This window comes from Myotis brandtii, unplaced genomic scaffold (assembly GCF_000412655.1).
Source record: "Myotis brandtii unplaced genomic scaffold, ASM41265v1 scaffold13, whole genome shotgun sequence".
Taxonomy (NCBI): domain Eukaryota; kingdom Metazoa; phylum Chordata; class Mammalia; order Chiroptera; family Vespertilionidae; genus Myotis; species Myotis brandtii.
Window position 1 is genome coordinate 1,989,404 of NW_005354595.1, and position 9,772 is coordinate 1,999,175.

Genomic DNA, 9,772 nt, shown 5'->3' on the forward strand with positions numbered 1-9,772 from the left:
CGCACTGCGAGCCGCTAGGACGCACAGCCTGCGCTCCTGGGTGGACACGCGCTCTCTGGGGCAAATGGAGGGGGCGCCTCCAGGGAGCAGATGCCAGCCAAGGGGCCTCTGGTTAAAAAAAAAAAAAAGAAAAAAAAAGTGGGGGGTGGAGGGGCTGAGCACATGCCCTAACAGTCCAGCTGAGGCCTCCAGTTTATGTCAGATGCTTGGGCTCCAAGTGGGGACATTTCCAATAGGGAAGGGCTGCCTCGCCCACATGCTTAGATGGCGGTACTGAAACCTCAAGGCCACCGGCCAAGGTCTAGCTCCAAACAGGCCGCTGTGCGGCCAAATGTGTTTGTAGTCCTGGTGCTCAGCTAGGCTGGGCTGGACAGCTTATTAGCTGTGAAATCCTGGGCAACTCACTTAACCACTCTGAACCTCAGTTTCCTCATGAGAAAAACGGAAGGCCAACGTTGCCCGTAATGAACGAGATAAAGGTGCTTGGTAAAGGGCGATCTGCTCTATCCTTACTCTGTGACATTCTGGGCTGAAATTCGTGAGTGTCTATACTTCAACACAGTCTAAAAGGAAAAGTGGAATCCGGGCACTCAAATACTTCACCTGCTGCCCAGCTGGGGTGGTTCAGAAGGTTGAGTGTCCACCCATGAACCAGGAGGTCACGGTTTGATTCCCTGTCAGGGCACATGCCCTGGTGAGGGCTGGATCTCCAGTGTGGGGCGTGCAGGAGGCAGCCAATCGATGATTCTCTCTCATCAGTGATGTTTCTAACTCTCTCTCTCGCTCTCCCTTCCTCTCTGAAATCAATAAAAATAATTTTTAATTAAAAATTAAATACTTCACTTCTTCATTACCAACACAGAAGACAGTGCTAGAGCACATCTTCTGTGACAGGCACTGGGCAGGATATGAGAGGTGGATAAGATCAGTCCAAAAATAAATAAATACTAAAAAACAAATAAAATATTTCTTAACATTCAGGAGGGATCTGCTAGAATCCCCAACATTCATAAGCAGACTTTCCTCCAAAATAACAGCAACAAACTAGAGTGTCCTTTTGAGATCCTTGATGCTTCTCAAATGCAGGATTTAAGAAGGTGTTTTAAAAGGTATACACATCAAATTTTGCCAAATCTCCTCTTTCCTGGGCAAATTCTCACAACACAAACTGCCTTTTCAACTTTCACGGAGGTTCTACCTGTCACTTGATGATCAATTACTCCCCTCCCTGAAGACTGAAGCAGCCACCCCAACAGTTTTACTGGTTGTTTTCCCTTCCTTTTCATGACGGGTGTAGGTGGAGCTATTTGTGTCATAAAGCCAAGCCAAGGCCAGATTTGACAACCCCATTCCAATATATCTAAACTTCTACTTCTGGCTAAAACCCATCCAGGTCTTCAAACCTCTCACTTTCTCTTCACTTCCCGCACCAGCTCCTGAAAGACAAGTCCTCTGAGGGTGTTTTGCTCACACATGAACAAAACTGTGATTACTTCAGGACAGTGACAGCGTAGCCAACAACAGTAGAAAATAACAGGATGAGGAAAGTGAGGCCAGAGAGGTGGAGAGACTCAGCCAGTGCCATAGAGCTGGGATTGAAACTCAGATTAGACTCTGCAGAGCCTGTGTTCTTAACACTCAGAGGAGCACAACAATGTGGATAGACTTAATGTCACTGAACTGTGCACTTAAAGGTGCTTTCATTGGTAAATTTTATGTTATGTATATTTTACCACAATAAATTCTTAAAAAGGAGTCAAGGAAGAAGAAATGGGGTAGGAGAAGGGCCTGAGCACGCTTTAAAAGTTACCAGCTGGAAAGATCTGAACCTCAGGATGAGTAGAAGGATCAGGATTAATGACACGTATCTGGGTGCCATTTACTTTGAGGTTATAGCTAAAGCAATGAGAATGGCCAGAGGGAAAAAATAGAAGAAGAGGAGAAAGCCCAGCTGAGGAGACCAAGAATGTATCATCTGAGGAGTAGAAGGAAAAATTAGGAGGGATATTTGTACCAAAAGCCACATCAGGAGGAAAGGGGTTTTCAATAAGGTCAGATGCTTCTGAGAGGTCAAGGACACAAACTAAGAAGAGGCCATCGGGAAGCCATGGGTGACACTGAAAGAGCAGCGTGTGTGTTGAGAATGAACCTGGAAGCAATTACGGAGAGTAGAGAATGAAGCATCCATGAGAACAAACCACTCCTTTCAAATCCTTGCATGTGAAGGATGAAGGGGGAGGGGGGTGGGGGGGGTGTCAAGGGGAACTAGAAGGTGGTCTACGGGAAGCAGGGTCAAGTTGAGGGTTATTAGGTCAGGTGAGACTTGAATGTTTTAGGACCAAAGGGGATTAAGCACCATGGAAATGAGGTCAAAGACACAGTCAAAGGGAAGATAAGTATTAGGTCTCAGATTGGACCAAAGAGCATCCATGTGAGCACTGGCAGCCTGCTTAGCCTTAGGAAAAAAAGAACTAACAAAGGAGGGCAGGAAAATGGAGTGGGTAAAGACAGAAGAAATGATAAGTTGAAGGGGAGAGAAGTTGATAGTGAGTGAGCATGCATTAGATGGCCTAGTTTTCCCAGCTAATGGGAGGGTCATTGGTTGAGACTGATGGAATAGCAGTGGGGGAATTTGGAAAAATAGAAATGGTTTGTAAAGAAGCTGTGGAAAGTGGGGAAAAAAACTAAAACATGTTTGCCAACCAGAAGTATGCATCAGAATTTCCTGGGGCACATCTCTCTGAATACATGTACAGAATTACATTTCTATGGGGTGAGGAAGGGGTTAGAGATGGGTTTAGAACCATTGTACTGACTGAGTTTTACTAGAAATAGACAAAAGACTCATGACCAGTTGTGTGTACTTCCTTAGTGGTTTTTAAACAGCTGAGACTTCCTCAGTGGTTTTAACCGGCTGAGGCCCGTGAAGTGCAGTGATTGTGTTTATTCAGTGTTGAGGGTTGTCAAAGCAGGTATGCCAAAAAGTCAAAGGAGAGAAGAAATCTAGAACGCTGAACCCTGGAGTTTCAGCCAGCTGGAAGTATAGTGGACTTTTTCATAAACATTGGCTGCCTAACTCTCGAATCCCTTTCCATCTTCGGGGAATTCCCATATTATGAGCCATAGTGAGAGTCAGTGCCACCTCTCATCATAGAAGCTGGAAAATGCCAGACACTTGCTTCCCCAGGTCCCCTGGAACCAATGGCATGGCGTGCAGTCTGGGCTCAGTCAGGCGGGTGCACCTGCCCAGGATCTTGAAGACACAGCGTTAGATAAATCTTTCAGGTGGGTAGCTCACCCTTGGTCCTGCCCATCGCCCAAGCCCCTTCTCTATTCTCCCCAGCTGTTCTGTGAGCTACTCATGCCTGCTCTGCTCCTACCACTAGAATCAGTTTCTGTTGCTTGTGACTAAGAATCCTAAGTGAAGCAGAGGCATGTGAAATGAAGGACTAATGCTTGGCCAGAGAGCAAAGGGAAAACATTTTCTCCTCTTCCTCACTTCTCCCTCAAATCTCTAAGTTTAGCACTTTAAAAATCAGTGAATCCATTACAAACACAGACATTTATAACCCCAAATTCTTTCATAAGCTTCTATTGTATAGCTATTCTATGCCAGACATTAGGCTACGGCTTGGTATTACAAAGAAATCCTAGTCCAGTGTTAATATCAGTGACCTTTTGCGCCCCCCCCCCCACACACACACACATTTAAAACCTGGAAAGATCTGTTACAATAGTGCATAATGCATGTAACAAACCACTGGGTCTTGCAGGGACAGTAAATTGTGTTGCATAAGCACTACCCGTTATTGTTTAATGGTGTTTCTGATAGATGCTGCATTGCACAGAGAGAATACGGAATGCTGGATTTGCAAAAATAGATGTTTAGTTAATAAAATTTTAAAAATCTATTTTAGGGTCTGAGTCCTTTGGGAACCACAACCGATCACAGCCCATTCGCCTGTGGGGAAAACAGGAGCGCTCTACACTGAGAGGGAGATAAGTTGCTGAGGCCCATTGAGTGAGTAAAACTTAAAGTCTTGTTGAACAGCAGTGGAGAGTGTAAAATTTCATAGTAACTTGAAGCTTTCCTTTGTCAAAATAACTTTAAAAGAAACACCGATGTCCTCTAAAATGTTTGTGTTTTGTATTAGCTCTCTTTTGCCTAGGATCTTATAGAATGTGTGGTCATTCAAAACATGTGTGAAGGCTGCACAGAATCAAAAGGAGGGGAACGGTGCTTGGAGCCCTTTTGGCCCCTGCGGTTGTGAACAATTTGGGAAAGTTCATGGGCTTTCAAGTATGTGCTGTTTTTAGCAATAGGAGTTGAGGGATAGATTCATATAGGGAGTGCCCGTGGTATAAGAAGACAGAGGAAGAAGTTAAAGAACAGAGTTCCAGCATGGGCAATAGACCAGGCTGGATGATATATGTTGACTAGGGCCTCTGTGTAGCAAACTCAATATGAGCATCTGGGCATCTATCTAGAAGTGAATGTTACTATTTCAGTTTAATGGTTTCCTTTGCTCTGGATTAGCTTTGGCGATGGAAGTGAATTGACTTGTGAGTCATAGAAGAACTGAGATGTTCTCAGGAGTATCAGGAATTATAGCTGGATGGTGAGAGATCATGCGACATTTGCCTTGCTTGGACATTCAGATGTTGGTTCATAATAGTCTTGTTATTGACAAAAGTTTTGAACTGTGGGTTTAGGAAGTAGGAGGTGGGTGTGACACAGAGACAAGGCATACACTCTAAAGATAAGTCAGAATCCAGTCCTCAGACGTACTCACTACTACTACCTTGAATTCTTTTAGACTCATTTTCCTCATCTTTCATGGTGGGATAATAACTCTAACCTCATCGGGATATTGTGGTAAATCAGAATAACAGATATGAAATGCTTGAGAGTGGCCACACTAGGTCATAATTACTCAACCCAATTATTGCTTCATTAAAAATGTCATAGACCAATCAAGGGAGTGACTTGATTTTATCCACCCTTTTATGGAGGCTTTTTTTTTTTAGAGAACTTTCAGTATTATTAAAGTTCCTCACATTAGTGGGTACTCTGCATCTTTTAAATGGGATGAGCATCTACTGTCTAGAAATTTGTTCACTAGACTCTCCTTTTCACGATTCTTAGACACCTACAATCTTATCTTTTGGAATAGATCAATTTAATCATTATAAATAAGAAGGAATAAGAAGAGACTCTTAAGAGGAGATAGATTCAGTGCTAGGAAAAGATGGAAAGGAAAGCTTCATTTGGGAGTATTTAGAGGAGAGATACATGCCTACACATTAAAACTGCTTCTTGGTGGAGTCCATTCTCCATGTGGGTGTGAATTAGCTACAAAGTGAAAAAGTCTTCGGGAAGGCCAGTCTGGTTCTCTAAGGCCAGCAGACACAGTCGGGTCATTGGCTTCTCAGAGAGCTTAGAGGAGGTTGTAGTTTGCCTTAGCACAACGACCACAATGTGCCCTGTCAGCTTGGAATGGCTTTTGGTAGCGTGGCCACCAACACCACTTTCATTGTTAGCCATGATTTGATAATGCCGTACACACTCTGCAAGTCAGCACTGCTGACAAAAGAGAGGTTCCTATCGGGTTGGCAGTGGATGGACAGTGGCCCATCAACTACATCCTGTGTGCCCTCCTGATTGGGGAATAAATAGTGTAATTGGAAAGTCTAGCTTCGGCTCTTACCACCCAGGGATGTTGAGCCTTTCTGATGCCCTTTGGAGTGCCCAGCATCTTAATATTCCATGTTCACCCCTAGCCCACCCTGCATACACTGTCAAAATGGATCCAACTTGTGCTTGGCCCCCTTACCCCCCAAGCCTGTATCATTGACAGGGAACAGTCTAAAAAATTACTCCTGACTAATATGTAACCCTCCCAGCTGGGGCCTCCTGGACAAATTGCCTTTCTCAGAAGCAGCTCTAGGTAGAGTGGGAAGAGCACAAGACAAAGTCTCCACTCTAGATCCTAATCCTAACTCAGCCACTAACTGTGTGACCTCAGACAGCCACGCAACCACTCTGAGCTGAGGTTTCCTATTTGTAAACTAGGAATAGGGATAGTTAACTTCCCCATAAGGCTCTTATAAGGATTAAAGGAACCCATGAGTGAGAAAGTGCTTTGAGAACTAGAAATGCTCTGTGTGCTTAAAGCACTACAGTCAAAGGGACGTTAGGCACTTAGGGAGATGCTGGCAGGTCAGTAGGGAAGTGTTTGGAGGACCACACAACATTCAGCAGCAGCTGCTGGCTCCACCCACCAGGAGAAAAGACTCCACTAGCACAGAAGACAAAGCGGCTTCCAAGTTTCTGACGGGTTTCTACCATGATCAAACCAATAACTGAAAATGACCAACACCACTGGGGCTCTCTCTGACTTCTCGATATTCCTTAGTCGCCCAAGTGACTTCTGTTTTATCTGTTTGAAGACAAACAGCCCCATATTCTGATCTACATGTTAATTTGCTTCAATAAATGCAGAAAAGCGTCCCAAGTATCACATTGAAGAAGCAGAGAGAAGCAGGAGAGAAGGAAACAGAAACCCTTGGATCTTTCATGCCATTTGTGTGTGTATGTCAAGCCTCTATTTGACAGCTATTTGGTCTGTGTTTACATGAATGTGCTCTCCTCTTCTGCATTCATTCGGAGCTAAATTTATCCCACTAGAGGGGAAGGCATCCTTGGAGAGGTGGGGGGTGAAACAGAGGCGGGGCTTGAGTGGGAGCCAGGAGCCCCGGGGAACTCCAGCACGTGGAAGGCAGCCCCTCCTCAGGCCCCCAGGATGGAGCCTGTCCTGACTTGACAAAGGAGAAGGAACATGTTTTCATTGTAGTGTCGGGCACCCTTGGCTTCTGAGAAGGGTGTGAGCACAAACAAGACTCCGATCTTGTGTATTAGAGAAAACAGTTCCCACACTCCCATGAGTGCCCGAGTCTGGCCCAGCTGTTCAGAAATGGACACTGCGGCTCTCCAAGCCTCCGCAGTGAAAGCAGTGTCTGTCCCCCAGGGGGAGAGTTAGCAGGGCAGCTAGCAGGGGCACTTCCAATGCAAATTTGAGCTTGCCTTCTGTTGTGATGCCATTCCAATTGTTTTCTCTCCCTGGACAGTCTTTCTGGGGTGGGGCGGAGCATAGGGAGGTTCCGAGATCTGGTTGGATTCAGGGCTGTGCGCCCATAACTGGATTCAAGATCAGTGATGCTTGTGCAGGACCCAGGACCTATCTGTCCTGCTTGGTTTCCCTCTCCCCACTCAGTTACTGTCTTTCCTCCTCTAAGTCCAGCCCTTATTAAACCATCTTTTGCAAGTGGACAAGTCCTTGCGATCGAGATAGCTTTTCCTGTGACCACAGAGTTAGTTCTCTGCTAGAATTGAATTAGTTCTCTCCCCGTGGATCAAGTGGTCAGTTTCCATCTGGGATTCTGTCCCCTTCATTGTGTGGAACTTCCCTCTGTGGGGTGGGGGAGAGAGGCTCCTAGGAGTCTGAGATGGTTCTCCTTTGTTTGAGTCACCACAGCATCTTGCCAGAGCGCTACCCTTTTTTAGCCTCCAGTACCCTCTACTCCTCCCCAGAGAACTTGACACCTTCTTCATCTGTTTGTCCCACTCCAAATTTGGTGCTTTCTCATACCATGAGCTATGCCTGGAATGCAGCCTCCCCCTCCCTTCTCTAACTTTCCAAGTCTCCTCATGTTAACTCCACAGAGTTGCAGAAATCCCACTCCCACAGGGTATGCCTGACAGTCCCTTTGGGAAGGAAAAGTGGTTATTCCTCCCAATTCCTAACATAGTATGTGACTTTGTGTCAGATAAATCAATGTCTCACAAGCCACCATGATGGCTATTCCCTTAAGTTGGGAAGAAGCATGGACTAGACCAGCCTGACCTTAAATCCCAATTCTACCACTTAATGACCTTGAGAAATTCATTTGACCTCTTTGAGTTTACATCACTCTACCATAAAATAGGAAAGAGAACAACATCCATTTTATAAGATTCTTGTGACAATTTAATAAGGTAATATATCTACAGCTCCTGGCATACTATAGGTGCTCAGTGAAGACTCTGAGTAAAAATAAATGTATTTTTATTGATTTCAGAGAGGAAGGGAGAGGGAGAGAGAGAGACAGAAACATCAATGATGAGAGAGAATCGTTGATTGGCTGCCTCCTGTACACCCCCTACTGGGGATCGAGCCCACAACCTGGGCATGTGCCCTGACCGGGAATCGAACCATGACCTCTTGGTTCATAGGTGGATGCCCAACCCCTGAGCCACAACCAACTGGGCAACTCTTTTATATTCTGGACACAGTCTTACTTATTCATTGATATCTGTATCCCTCTGGATGTGTTTCCTCATAGATGTGCCTGGGTTCGAGTGAAGGCGCCCGAGTTGCTTGCTCATCATAGCACCAGGTGCTACAGACTACATATTGGTGTCCCCCCAAATTTATATGTTGAGCCCCTAATCCCCAACATGATGGAAATGGGGTTTTGGGGAGGTGGTTCGATCCTGAGAGTGGAACCGTAATGATGGGATTAGTACTTTTGTAGGAAGAGACAGTAGAAAGCTTCCTCTTCTCTCTCTCTTATCACACTGAGAGGACACAGTGAGAAGACAGCCATCTGCAAACCAGGAAGAAAGCCTTCAATAGGAAGCATCTGTTGGCACCCTGATCTCAGACTTCCCAGACTCCAGAATTATGAGCAATGAATGTTTGTAAGCCACCCAGTCTGTGGTAATTTGTTACAACAGCCTGAGCTAAGATATGCCCAATACAGCCCTTTCGACTAGACCGGCCCTTCCTCACAAAGGCTCTTGACTCTTGCTTCTTACCTCCAAAGTTTGCCATCCAAGGTCTTTTGATGCTACAAACCTTTTTGTGACATTTTGGCTTTGCCAAATTCTGTACATATCCCGAGAGATAACAATACAAAGTGTTCTATGCTGTGGCTCTAAGCTTTGCAGGAGGACAGATCACAGAATCCTTCTGAGAACCTGATAGGAACTATGGACTATTCCCCAGGGCAATGCGCATGCATGCAACATTTTGCATACAATTTCTGAGCTTTCAGGAAGCCCTTTGATTCTCCCACAGACATGCTTAGAAGACCATGGGCCTTTAGCTTAAAAGAAAAATCTCTGCTGTGAAACCTAGAATATCAGAGGAACTGAGAGAAAGAAGGGAGTGAACTTATCCCCAAGGGCCAGGATGCTCACCTTGGTTCCTAATGCAAATCACCAGAAGTCAGGGTAACTCCGGCTCAGTCCTGAATCTCCCCTGACCTCGCCAACGGCTGTCCAAGCTGCCCACTGTCCACTCTGAGAGCTGCCTTTCCTGAGTTCCCACTCACAGCTGCTGGTAGAGAAAAGGCACAGGCTCTAAAGGAACCCTACCTGGGTGTGGGCTACCTCTACTGTCCTTCTCCTGACCCAGAGCTTCATCTGACCCCCATGCCCTTCCAGCCCTTCGTCCTTGTAGAGAGGCCTTCACGTGGCCTTCCTCAGGAGGGGTGTGTCTCGCCTCTATACACAACAGGGATCCTTTCAATCCAGTCTTGCCTCACAGGGTTAGCTTAGAACTGCTTTCTATCCTAGATGGAAACTATACAAACAAACAAAACCAGATACAAGGACCCTGCATTTGAACAGGATAATCAAATGGCTTCTCCCCATCACCCTCAAACAGCGTTAGCTTCTACCTCATAAGACACCATGATGAATAGCCTCCAATATTCAAATTCCGCTTTC

At 45.6% G+C, this 9,772-nt stretch overlaps 1 protein-coding gene across 1 annotated transcript in view; it reads right to left on the reverse strand.

Annotated features, from left to right (window-relative positions):
- LOC102261631 (paralemmin-2) overlaps window positions 1-9,772 on the reverse strand; it is a 382,189-nt gene that overhangs the window by 291,470 nt on the left and 80,947 nt on the right. The gene's annotated exons all lie outside the window — the stretch shown is intronic.